Source organism: Palaemon carinicauda, chromosome 18, assembly GCF_036898095.1.
Source record: "Palaemon carinicauda isolate YSFRI2023 chromosome 18, ASM3689809v2, whole genome shotgun sequence".
Taxonomy (NCBI): Eukaryota; Metazoa; Arthropoda; class Malacostraca; order Decapoda; family Palaemonidae; genus Palaemon; species Palaemon carinicauda.
Window position 1 is genome coordinate 54,682,290 of NC_090742.1, and position 12,500 is coordinate 54,694,789.

Sequence of the window (12,500 nt, forward strand, 5' to 3'; positions counted from 1 at the left end):
CTCAAGGGATTATAGGAAGCTTGACATTTTTAAAAAGTTTATATTGAAGCGATGGTAACTATCAAAGTTTTGTAATAAACAGAGTTGTAGTGTTGAGGCAAAAGAGCGAGGAGGTAAAACTTGGATTTCATGTAATATAATTTTCATCTTTTGTTGTTGGCGTTCGAATAAACATAGCCCCTTGTGCTTTTCATCTCTACATCAATCCCTGTCGAGTAGTGAACAGTATTTCTAAACTTACAGGGTCTCTTTCAGTTAACAACAACTCAAAGGCTGGAGACACTGACGAGGAAACAAAAATGTCATTCAATCGTGTGGGGTCTTTTCCGTCTGTCGGAACCCACTAGAAACTGGCAGCGTAGCGGACAAAGGATGCATTCTTGTCTGCACAAAACAGCACAACTCAACAATATCTATCTGGCCACTAACGATCCGTGCAATACACTGTAGGAAAAAATACAATTGATTGTCATCTTCCTCCTTTATTTCCCTCTTCTGCTCTCCCCTCTTTCCATAATTTCAGTTGTCTCTTCCATCATCACTGATATTTAAAATCTTCTTTCTGAGTATTTGAAAATGTTTTCTAACTGTCTGCTTGTTTGGCCAGTTATGAAAATGCCTTGGATAAACAACAACAAAAGCTTTACAAGCGTGGTCACACCCTTTATGATCATCGTATTCCGTCGTCCTATCAAAAGAAATTATCTTTTTTTTTTATCTCCATTCTTAGCTTAATCTCCTCCACTCGCTTTCAGTTCTCTAAATCCGCTAAAAACATCCCTGTGCTCTGCTGTCCCAAGATCTCTTGTGAATCTTCAAAAGTAATTATAGTCTCCGATGAAAAATGAGCGAAGAAAAAATGAAGGCTTAACAACTGGGCTTTTGAGCCAATCCTTCGCAAAAACACGCACACGTATGCACACACACAACACAAGCCCATGTCGACGATAAACTTATGACAAGAGGGGAAGAGAGAAAAACGAAGAAAAAAATATAAGTGAAACAAGAATCCATCAGCCTTTAACGCAAACGGGGTTGATGGATTAAGCCTGATTGATCGCACACGAACGAGACTTAATGAACTGGCAATAATGGAAGAATTGAATCTCGCAACGATGACATCAGCGGTAGCTGGCGGCGTAGAGTGTATGCTACCAGCTTTTGACAACTAATGGCTACCTTTAACGCCATCGGTTTCGTAGGGACATTCTGAAAGCACCTTTCATGGGTAAAGGTGAAAGCTATCTTCAAATTTCTAATACTAACGTTGCAATATCTGTAGAAGCCATGGATGAATTCTCGAGAACTTGAAGCAGCGGAGTTTTCCTCCTGTTAAAGCCATTCCACACTGGTCTCACTCCTGTCTCTATCATGCTCACAATGTAACCCAACCTCAGATCCATACCTACGATAAGGTGTTACAATTCAAAACTGTTTGGTGCACGCAATCGCTTGTCCATTTTATAGACAACCTGTGGAACAAAATTCTGGTCAGTGTGATATATACTGAAGGTTGTATGTCTTCGAGACGATGTAAAGAACCATAATATAACATAATTTTCCTTAGTTAACTTAATCTAAGTAAATACTCAACGGCTGTTTATCACTGCATTCATTCATATGAGTTGTCAAGTTTCTAATCTTCACTTATCAGCAATTTCCATGAAAACTAATACTTCTATAATGAAGGCTTAGCTCATCACCCTTTCTTCACAAATGGTCCATCTGCTCTCTATAATGCGCTTCGTAAGGTATGGCCCTACAGTATGTATGCGAATCTCTTTTAGGTAATGATAGCAAAATTGATTATGATGATAATCATAATGATAGAAATAAGGATATGAGGAAACCAGTTCAGAAACATATATTACTTGCTTATAAACAACTTCCATTTTTATCATATATGTATTTCTTTATCTTAGACTTGCCAGGAATAAGTCCTACTTCTAGGTCATAGAACTGTGTGAGATACATCAACAGAAATAAATGCACGTGACATATATATGCTAATATAATTTTACTCATCAACTTACTGAAGGCTCTCCGTGAATATGCATATGAAATAAATTAAGCTGAGACTAAATTTCCTGTATACCCTATATGAGTCAGAAGGTGAAACGCATTATGTTTTAAAGACAAATCAAGGTTATTGGATAAAGTAGAAGCTTAAACAATAATTTTCCGGGTTTTTGCTGCTCTTCAGTGACAACAATATCAAGATCACATTTCATTATGGAGCATAATGCCAGAAAGACTCGCTCAGGTATCAAATTACTGATTGTATTTTATATATCAGAAGTATACAGAGCCAAATCAGATAAGTAATTGAAAGAAAAAGAGGCAAAAATAATCATTTGGAAGGGAAATAAAATCATTAGACACTCAACTAAACCACAAGATTTCAGACTTAATCATTATCAAATCATAATTATTTATTTAAATTCCATAATAACGACCAAGAACTTTTCATTACAGCTTTTAAATCTCTTAAAAGATTATTGAGAAAAAATGATGATGTTATAAATAAAACATTTAATTCCATACCGAAAAACTATTTTTCGCTTCATTAGAGAAAAGAAATGAATAAAAGATGAATCTTTATTTGATGAAAAACTTCCTCTCAGAATTATATTCAGGAAAGGAGATTACTTATTGATACGATTACCGATTTACACATAGAAGCAATTCATGCTATTGGTGAATTTAAATTTTATTAATAGTCGTTGTGGTTATGAAGCGTTCAAACGTGTACATTTGTGAATCAGTGGACACATTTAGTTTTATATCACAACGGTACCTAATATTAGACACTTTTACCAAACATTAATAACAGTCATTTTATGCAGTGGGTTCTTCAAAAATCTAACCAGGATTCCCCCTTTCAGAATACGCACATCTAGTGTGTATTTGTGCTTCATTCGTAGATACTGGCTGTGTAGAATTCATACAGTGATAAGCTAAGCTCTTAGATTTCCATATGTATAGTATATGCTACATCCTCAAGGATTTATATGTGTGTATATATATATATATATATATATATGTGTGTGTGTGTGTGTGTGTGTGTATATATATGTATATATATGTGTATGTATATATATATATATATATATATATATATATATATATATATATATACCCTCAGAAGAATATTGAGAGTTGGATGGTAAGACAGAATTAGAAATGTAACCATAAGAAAGATTACTCAAGTGCCATTTGTGGATGAGATCACGGTGAAGGGTAGATTGAGATGGTTTGGGCATGTTTTTCGCACTCCCGTAGACAGTTAGTTCACCAAACTTTCAACTGGGCTCACAAGGCACTAGAAGAGTTGGAGAGCCCAGGTCTACATGGCTGAGGACTATGAAACGTGAAGTAGGAGATGATGAATGGAAAAGTATTGATTTAAAACCCCAAGATAGAGACGACTGGCGAAATCTTAATGAGGAACTTTGCGTCAAAATAGGTAGGAGTATATATATATATATATATATATATATATATATATATATATATATATATATATATATATGTACATATATATATATATATATTTCATTATATATATATATATATATATATATATATATATATATATATATATATATATATATTGAAATATATATGTAAAACAACCTCTATGCAATATAGCCTAGTATTGAGGGAATGGAATTGTCTATAATGCCAAAATATCTAAATATCGTTAAATGCTGTACCTTAACCAAAGTGTTAGGTGTGTGTCCAGTATAGGTATGGAAAAGCATTTTATTTTCGGAGCGTTTTGAGTTTAAGCTCAAATTAAACGCTGTAATAAAAGAATAAAGAAAGAAAGAAAGAAAAAAAACAATTGAGAGGTGCGGAATGCAGTTGTAACTTTTTTAATCATTATTTTACAACGTTAATAATGTACAGTATATGGTTATCAAATGAATAAGCAATATTGCAAATATCTTCAACAGTATCCTTTCAAACAGCCCTTGGGCTCAGTTTAGGAATGAATGGAATTACATTCGCTTCAACATAAACATCAATCACTGGCATAGTTTGGTTCCCATTGACCCTTACTATCATATATCTATATCTGATTTCCCCTTGTTGATCTTCCTTTGTTTTCTCTGTAATGCAGACTCCCTTCATCTTCCTCCACAACCAACTTTTTTGCCAAAGATTTTTCTGTTTTTCATGTACATTGTCTGTAGGTTAATTCGATAACATTTAGCGGGCAAATAGCAAAATTATTCCCTTCCTCATTGTCTCCTGTATTTCGTGTTCCAGACGGAAATCATCTTTAGAGAATTTCATGTTGTTGGCTGCTCAACTAAAACAACATATATAAGAAGAGTTCTTCCTTGCTGCGGAGAACATCTAATGATCACAAGCTTTGATTTTCAAAGCTTTTAGAATGAATATTAATGAAGAAAAAGAGAAACAGTAACATAAGGGATCTTTGTATCATATAGAAAAAGAGTTACTCTTTTGTTGAGGTTATAAGAAAAAGGTTGCCCTAGGCACATGCTACAATATTCAATTTCAACCATTGCAGAAACGAATAGTAACTTTTTGTTCAACTCGTAATATCAAATTGGGTGATACAAAAAATCACTAAAAAGACACAACAAATGAGCCTTTAAAAATGAAAATACATCTATATGGAGATTAAATAAACAAAATATTACGACGAAAAGTGTTAATAAAAAGCCTGAAAATGGGCTGATGACAGGGAAAAATAACACCTATGGTAATGTAAGCAAACTTCTCACAAACGATCAAGGAATAATCTGAAGATGGAAAATGATTGAATGATTGATGATGGCAGAAGATAGATGAATGACTGAAGGGGGAGGGTGGGAAGATAGGGATGGTTCTAAAAGAAAAGGAGAGAGAGAGAGAGAGAGGGAGAGAGAGAGAGAGAGAGAGAGAAAGAGAGAGAGAGAGAGAGAGAGAGAGAGAGAGAGAGAGAGAGAGAGAGAGAGAGAGAGAGAGAGAGAGAGAGTGCTCCTCATATTCCTAAAAGATAAATGGTGGCAAGTATATTCATTTTTCTTCTCCGATGACACAAGAATGGGACAATCACTCTGTGTTGGAGAGCCCGGCCTTTTTTATGAGGTTTGAGAAGTAAAAGATACCCAATGGGAGCTGGCGCTCCTATCCTCCCCCAACCGCTATTCTCCAATATTCTCCTCCCTCTGCCAATGACATCCTTTCTTTCCTTACACTCCTCATCATACCTCCTTGCCCTCCTCCATCTATTTTTCCTCATTTCCCTCACGTTAAGTTTCCCTTTCTAGCGCGGGAGAATTCGGATACATTTTGAGTAACATGTAATTGTCCTTTTTATCTTAACTGGTGATTATAATTTGCTATCATTTTTTTGCAAAAACGTTTCAAGTTTCATCATAAACTGTTGTATATATGGGTCTAAAAATATTATAATTATTTCCAATTTCTTATTTACTTATTCATGTTATTTTTCACCAATCATTTAGATTAACATCATCTAAAATCTTTGCTTCGTCGGAAAGAATGAACGTGATATTCAATATCAACAGAAAAGTGTGCAACATTTAATCCAGAACTTTATTAGAAAAAAAAAAAAAAAAAAAAAAAACTTTACGGAAGATTTCCTCAAAAAGCATATCATAATTCATAGCTCGAAGACCTTTATCGGTAAGTAAATTTTTTTTAAGTAATGAGGAAATAGAAGTGATTCTCAAGGAATATCTATCTACTTGAGTAACCCCAAACGCAAAACAGTACAAGAAAATTAATTCTGATCTTGTATTAACACACACACACATATATACCCTGTATATATATATATATATATATATATATATATATATATATATATGTATATATATATATATATATATATATATATATAGATATTTCTATATATATATATATATAGATATTTCTATATATATATATATATATATATATATATATATATATATATATATATGTGTGTGTGTGTGTGTGTGTATATATGTAGATATTTCTATATATATACATATATATGTAGAAATATCTATATATATATATATATATATATATATATATAGATAGATAGATATTTCTATATATATATATATATATATATATATATATATATATATATATATATATATATATATATATATATATATATATATTTTTGAGTGGGGATACCTTATCGGGATGAAAGGGTTTGCGTATTACCATGATCAGCAAAGCTGTATTAGTCAGAGCCACCCATACTTGGTTGGTTTGTTGTAAGCGATCAGACAAATATTTCCCACCATCACCAATCTGCACTGGCCAGTTAGGTGATGTAAACTGGCCGAACCCCAGACATGAACCCCTGGACATGCCTGAGGTGTTTGACTCTCGGTGGACTAGAAATGGTACATTTGTTATATACAGTATATATATATATATATATATATATATATATATATATATATATATACATACATATATATATATGTATATATATATATATGTATATTTATATACATATATATATATATATATATATATATATATATATATATACATACATATATATATATATATATATATATATATATATATATATATGTATATATATATGTGTGTATATTTATATATACATATATATATATATATATATATATATATATATATATATATATATATATGTGTGTGTGTGTGTGTGTACTTATATATAAATATAATTTCCTGCGACAAAATGCTAATGTTTGAGCATTCTTTGTTTGTTTATAAAAAAGTAATCAGAGTTATTTTAAGGCAAAATCTTGCAAATTAATGATGAGTTAATAATTTTCTGTTAACTGTAAACCTCTCATTCTTTCTGCCTTATCTTAAACTTTAGACGTCAATATCTCTTCAGAATGGTATGGGAATTAGATTGTTTATTTAACTTCGTGTTCTGCTCTTCACACATTCAAGGAGTTTATGGCATTACTTGTCTTCCAGTTAGTTTTTTTTTTTTCTACGAATCGTTACTTTTATGAATAAATTTAATCAGAAAACAGACATGGAAGAATCTCCAATCAAAAACAATAATAAGTTATAACACACTTTTCTTATGTTAGTGTAAATGCATGCCTCTTTTTTTGTCCTATCAAAATATGTAAGATAATTCATCTGCAAATCTGTAGTATATCAACTACTTTTAAATTATATAAACCGTTTTTTTTATTGAATGGCAGTCATATGAAATTCTGTTTGCGATGAAATTTGATAAGTTTTTAACTTTTGACCGTTTACTTCATTAATGAGAGAGTTTAGTTGTCCTAAAGTTATGATATACGGTCACACTGCAACTTTCATGATAATGAACACATGGACTAAACACTAGGCTGCTAAAAAGAACAGCTTTATTTTTTTTAGAAAATTTTGTTTTAAACACTTTAGAATTATTCTCTCTCTCTCTCTCTCTCTCTCTCTCTCTCTCTCTCTCTCTCTCTCTCTCTCTCTCTCTCTCTCTCTCTCTCTCTCGCTAGTTCTATGTATATAGATCTGAGATATCCGCAGAAGTACAGACATACACATATTCCACGAATTCCTAATGTTATCATATCCAACTAGCCACTGGATACCACAATTTCCTACTTGGTTACGTGCAAAAATACCAAAATAAACCTCCCTTGCGTTCTCCCTACTATTCAAATGCTTCTTCGATAACTTAAAGCATTGAAAGATCTTTAGGATCATGGTACAAAAAACATACCAACCAAATGTCATTGCACAATAAACACCGGAAAAATATGCTCTTGGAGGATTGTCAAATGCACCGAAACTAATCATTAGGGCAAGTGACGCTTATGTTTTTCCTAAAAAATCCCAATTTATCTCATTTTGATTGCGTCTTGAGACTGGATGTATATGACTATTCATGTTCACGAAACAGCATGCGGTCCATATCATTATCATACTGAAGATTGAAACGATTTTCCCTACACAAGATAGAAATTAATTATGAACTCGGCTTTCTGTCAGTAAATGACTATAGTATGCCGCGTTCCAGTTGTATCTGGACTGTGAGTATTCATATACTAATTTATTCACTGCAACTGTTCATACTGTGTCTATGTATCTAGTGGTTAAAATTTCGCGCAGTAATAACGTGAAGCTACACTTGTTAAAAATATCTTTATACCCACTGATGACTTGATCAACTAGCGGGGAAATAGGTCGAGACAATTCATATGATGAGAAATCAGGAAGACACCGTTCCAAAATAATTAAGAAATGAAAAATGAAAAATCTTTTCTAGTGAAGGTTAAATACCATCCTTATGCGAGATAATTACCAACTAACTTTCCGGAAGAACAGATGGAGTTAGAAGAGAAGGGGTATGAATGATGATGACACTAAGAGCAGAAAAGACATTAATTGTGTAGAGAGCAGTAAATGTAAAATGTTACTTACAAAGTTTAAATTAAAACCGCAATATAAGTATTATAGTTTGCTATACATCAACAAATGATTCCCCTCAACAAAGGAAAGAGGAATACTGTAAAGAACTCCAGAGTGTAATAGATGAGATCCCGGAAAGAGATATGAGAATTGTGTTTGCTGACTTAAATGCTCATGTATAGAATATAAACTAGTAGAGATTAATTCCTGACGTCTTATAGATTACGAACCTCAAAAAGTGTGAGGATGTGTTTGTATCGTGATTGAACGTCTTATAATTCCCTTAATTCTTCTTCATTTTTTCAAACTAAACACTATCGATGATTTTGAAGTGTTGTTATTCAATGAAACGCACTTATTCAAGCACAATTTAAAACGTCACTAATAGACTCCTACATAAAAAAGAGAAAATAAATGAATTCAATAACAAGAGAACTACTTTCCAGTCGGTCCATTAGAAGAAACTGAGTGGTTATCATATATTTTTCAGTGTGTCTTGAGTTGCGTTCTTATGCACCTTTTCAGATATATATACTGTATATATATATATATATATATATATATGTATGTATATACATATATATATATATATATATATATATATATATATATATATATATATATATATATATTACTATTCAAACAAATTTAAAAAGAATTTCCCTATTTCACTTTTCTGAAGCATATGTCGAGTTATCAGGAATGCTTCAGTATTTTATACATTTTTTTTATCTATATTATTTTTTGTTCTATTTTAACCAGAAATCTACGAAAATCACACGTATACTGATACTAGATCAAATATTTATTCAATATAGATACTGTTAGAAAACAGAATAATCAGAACTATATATCACCAAGAACGTGTGCAGAAGGAAAATATAAAATATGAATACAAAATCCCACTCTTCAAACAATTGAATTATTTGGACAACTGCTATGTACCTAACATGCATTCAATGACTATTCCATTTTCCCTCTTCACATACAATCATAAACACAGGTGGGAAGAAGACTTTAGTGGCATGATCGAAGGACTTCCGATATTCAACATGTTATCAAAAGCACCGCTTCAATCACAGATTGAATCTCCACCGTGAGGCAATCTTATTCAGGACTCTCTCTCTCTCTCTCTCTCTCTCTCTCTCTCTCTCTCTCTCTCTCTCTCTCTCTCTCTCTCTCTCTTTAAGACAATAAGCATTACATCCATCAATATGTGTCTCTTCCCTAATAGTTGTACCATTGAAATGTGAATTAAAAGTAAAAGACATTTTTTAATGGTCATTTCATTTGAAAATCCATATCTACTTCCCATTCATCAAGAAAGAGGAAAAAGAAACAGGAAGAAAAAGAAACGTCCCCATAACAACATCTTAGCCCCATTACCTTACCATCAAAACGTCATTTTGGAAAAATGAGAGGCGATGTGCGACAGGCGATTCTGGCACCGTCAACGTGAGACGCAGCCGGGTTGGCACCGCTTTATTTCGATGGCATCACTTCTACGTCAGTTTCTTCCTCAAATGTCTGCTTGTACGTCTCACGAACAACGCCTTGGAACACACCTTCCTCCATATTGAGCAGTCTATTTTCGACCTTATTGTCAATCACGTTAAATGATAGAGTTGTCTCTATTTGCGGAAGAGGTAGCAGAGCGAGAGATGCACAGCCCCATTGATGTCTAAGTAGGTCATCACTGGATTCTTCATAGGCCGTTTTACCAAGGAATCATTAGTAACCATACTTCAGACTATTTCGAATTTCCATCGATTACTGTCAATTTATAGTAAAACATTATACAATTACGATATTTGTGATCAACACTAAATAAAATAGATATTGCCTTATTATTATTTTTTTTCTTAATTCGGAATTTTTAGCATGCCACCACCTACTATTAAAATATTAATGGAAATTGACTCGATTTTTCAGACTTGCTTAGGCGCTCATACTATTTCCATGTTTTCCTCTTCATACTTAGAGATTTACCAAACAGACAGCAGAGTACTCTCTTGAGAAAAGGAAGCGGACAAAGGCAAAATGTTGTACGGAAAAGAAAAACTGATTGAATTCTTTATTTTTCCAGTAGTAAAGGATTGGTTAGTCAGTGATCGAGTTGATAACCTCTCTCAGTCTCTGTATATATATATATATATATATATATATATATATATATATATATATATATATATATATATATATATATATATATATATATTATAACATTAAGTGATGTCATATAACAATGGTTGGCTCCCGAGAAAAGGCAACACAGTCATCATCCCACATTCGCATATGATTGTAGTATGGTGGACGAACCCGCTATGAAGTAACTTCTTCAACGTTAACCGCTTCAAAGATGATTCAACAGCAACTAGCAGTACCTATATTACACATACACGCATATTTTCCCCTTCTTGAATGTTGAGCGTTTACCTTTCTAATACCTCTTCATTAAGCCTTCTTGACTGTAAATTCTATTCAATAACCGATATTTCTTCATTCTTTCTACATAGTCAGACCATTTCAGAATACCACGATAGATTATTCAACCTTTGCTAACCTTACTACCCTCATTCTACATATCTCAATATTTCTTACCTTTTCATGTTTTCTTATAAAACATATGCTACGTGAAAAATTCACCTCTTTAGGCTTACACCATAAGAGTCAACCTTTCAACTTTGCTTCTGAAAAGGTGAGTGAACTCACTTGAACGTTCACAGGTTTCAACCTTGGATTCCAAAGACTCTCCCTGTATACACGGACTGCTAAATTTCTGACTATAACTATTCTGTGGCTTACTTCCCTTCTTATCAACCATCATAATAAGGATTTTTCTCCAAAATATCTTTATCAGTTTACTGCTTTTGTTCTTACACATTCCACAATTGCTCACTAATTTCACCTTTTACTTACACTTTCAAACTTTTTTACTACTCTCTAAAGTGTTTTTGACAATCTCCAATCAGTAGTAAAACAACTGTCAACATCAGTCCTTCTACCTCCCTTTTACAGCCATTTATATGATGCTTCCCCTGAGTTCTCACATCATCCCACCTATAAATATATATCACATAACCAGAGATGCAACAAACTTATCCCATTACCATATTTACAGCAAACCAGGCATTATCCATATCTAATACATGTTTAACTTGCATCATACTTTTTCATACCCTTTTGAATAAATCATCACTTATTCTATATCATACATTGTCAACCTCTACATTACCTCGCTATCAGATCTATCATAAGCATTCTCTAGGGATTCTAGGCTAATGCAAGCCACATACTGTATTGCTGATGTTATCTTACCAACTTCATACATAAATGTTTCATCTCATATACTCAACAGAGCCATTTATGGAAGCTCTGACACTTGAGCCACACACCCTCTTTCTCAATTGTTTCGTCATTTCTCTAAATTTATTAATTCAAAATTGCACAAACACACACATGCAACACTTGCACACACATATATATATATACACACACACACACACACATATATATATATATATATATATACATATATATATATATATATATATATATATATATATATATATATATATATATATATATACACACACACACACACACACACACACACATATATATATATATATATATATATATATATATATATATATATATATATATATAAAATAACCCACAATGTATGAAAAATAGAAGTTTATTTAGCTTTCGAAGGGACCATCTCCCTTCCTCTTCAGAATACAAATGGTTACAAATTTTTGAAAAAGAGGTACAGAAAGGTTCTTAAGAGATAAAAAGCCCGTTACAGTCTTAGCGAATATTAACAGCATTTCACGGTGGTTTGTTTACATCTTTTAACAATTCCTTAACAATAGTTACATTGTTTTTTACAATATTATTTAAAAACTGATCCAATTTAAAACTACTTTGATATATATTAAAATTATTAGAATTCTGAATTAAAACAGCTTCAATCAGTTTCCGTCTATGTGTATCAGGCATTGATATCAATTTGTCCATATTCTTAAAATCTATTGGGTGATTTTCCCGTGTCATATGTTTAAAAACAGCGCTATTTTCATCACCTCTTC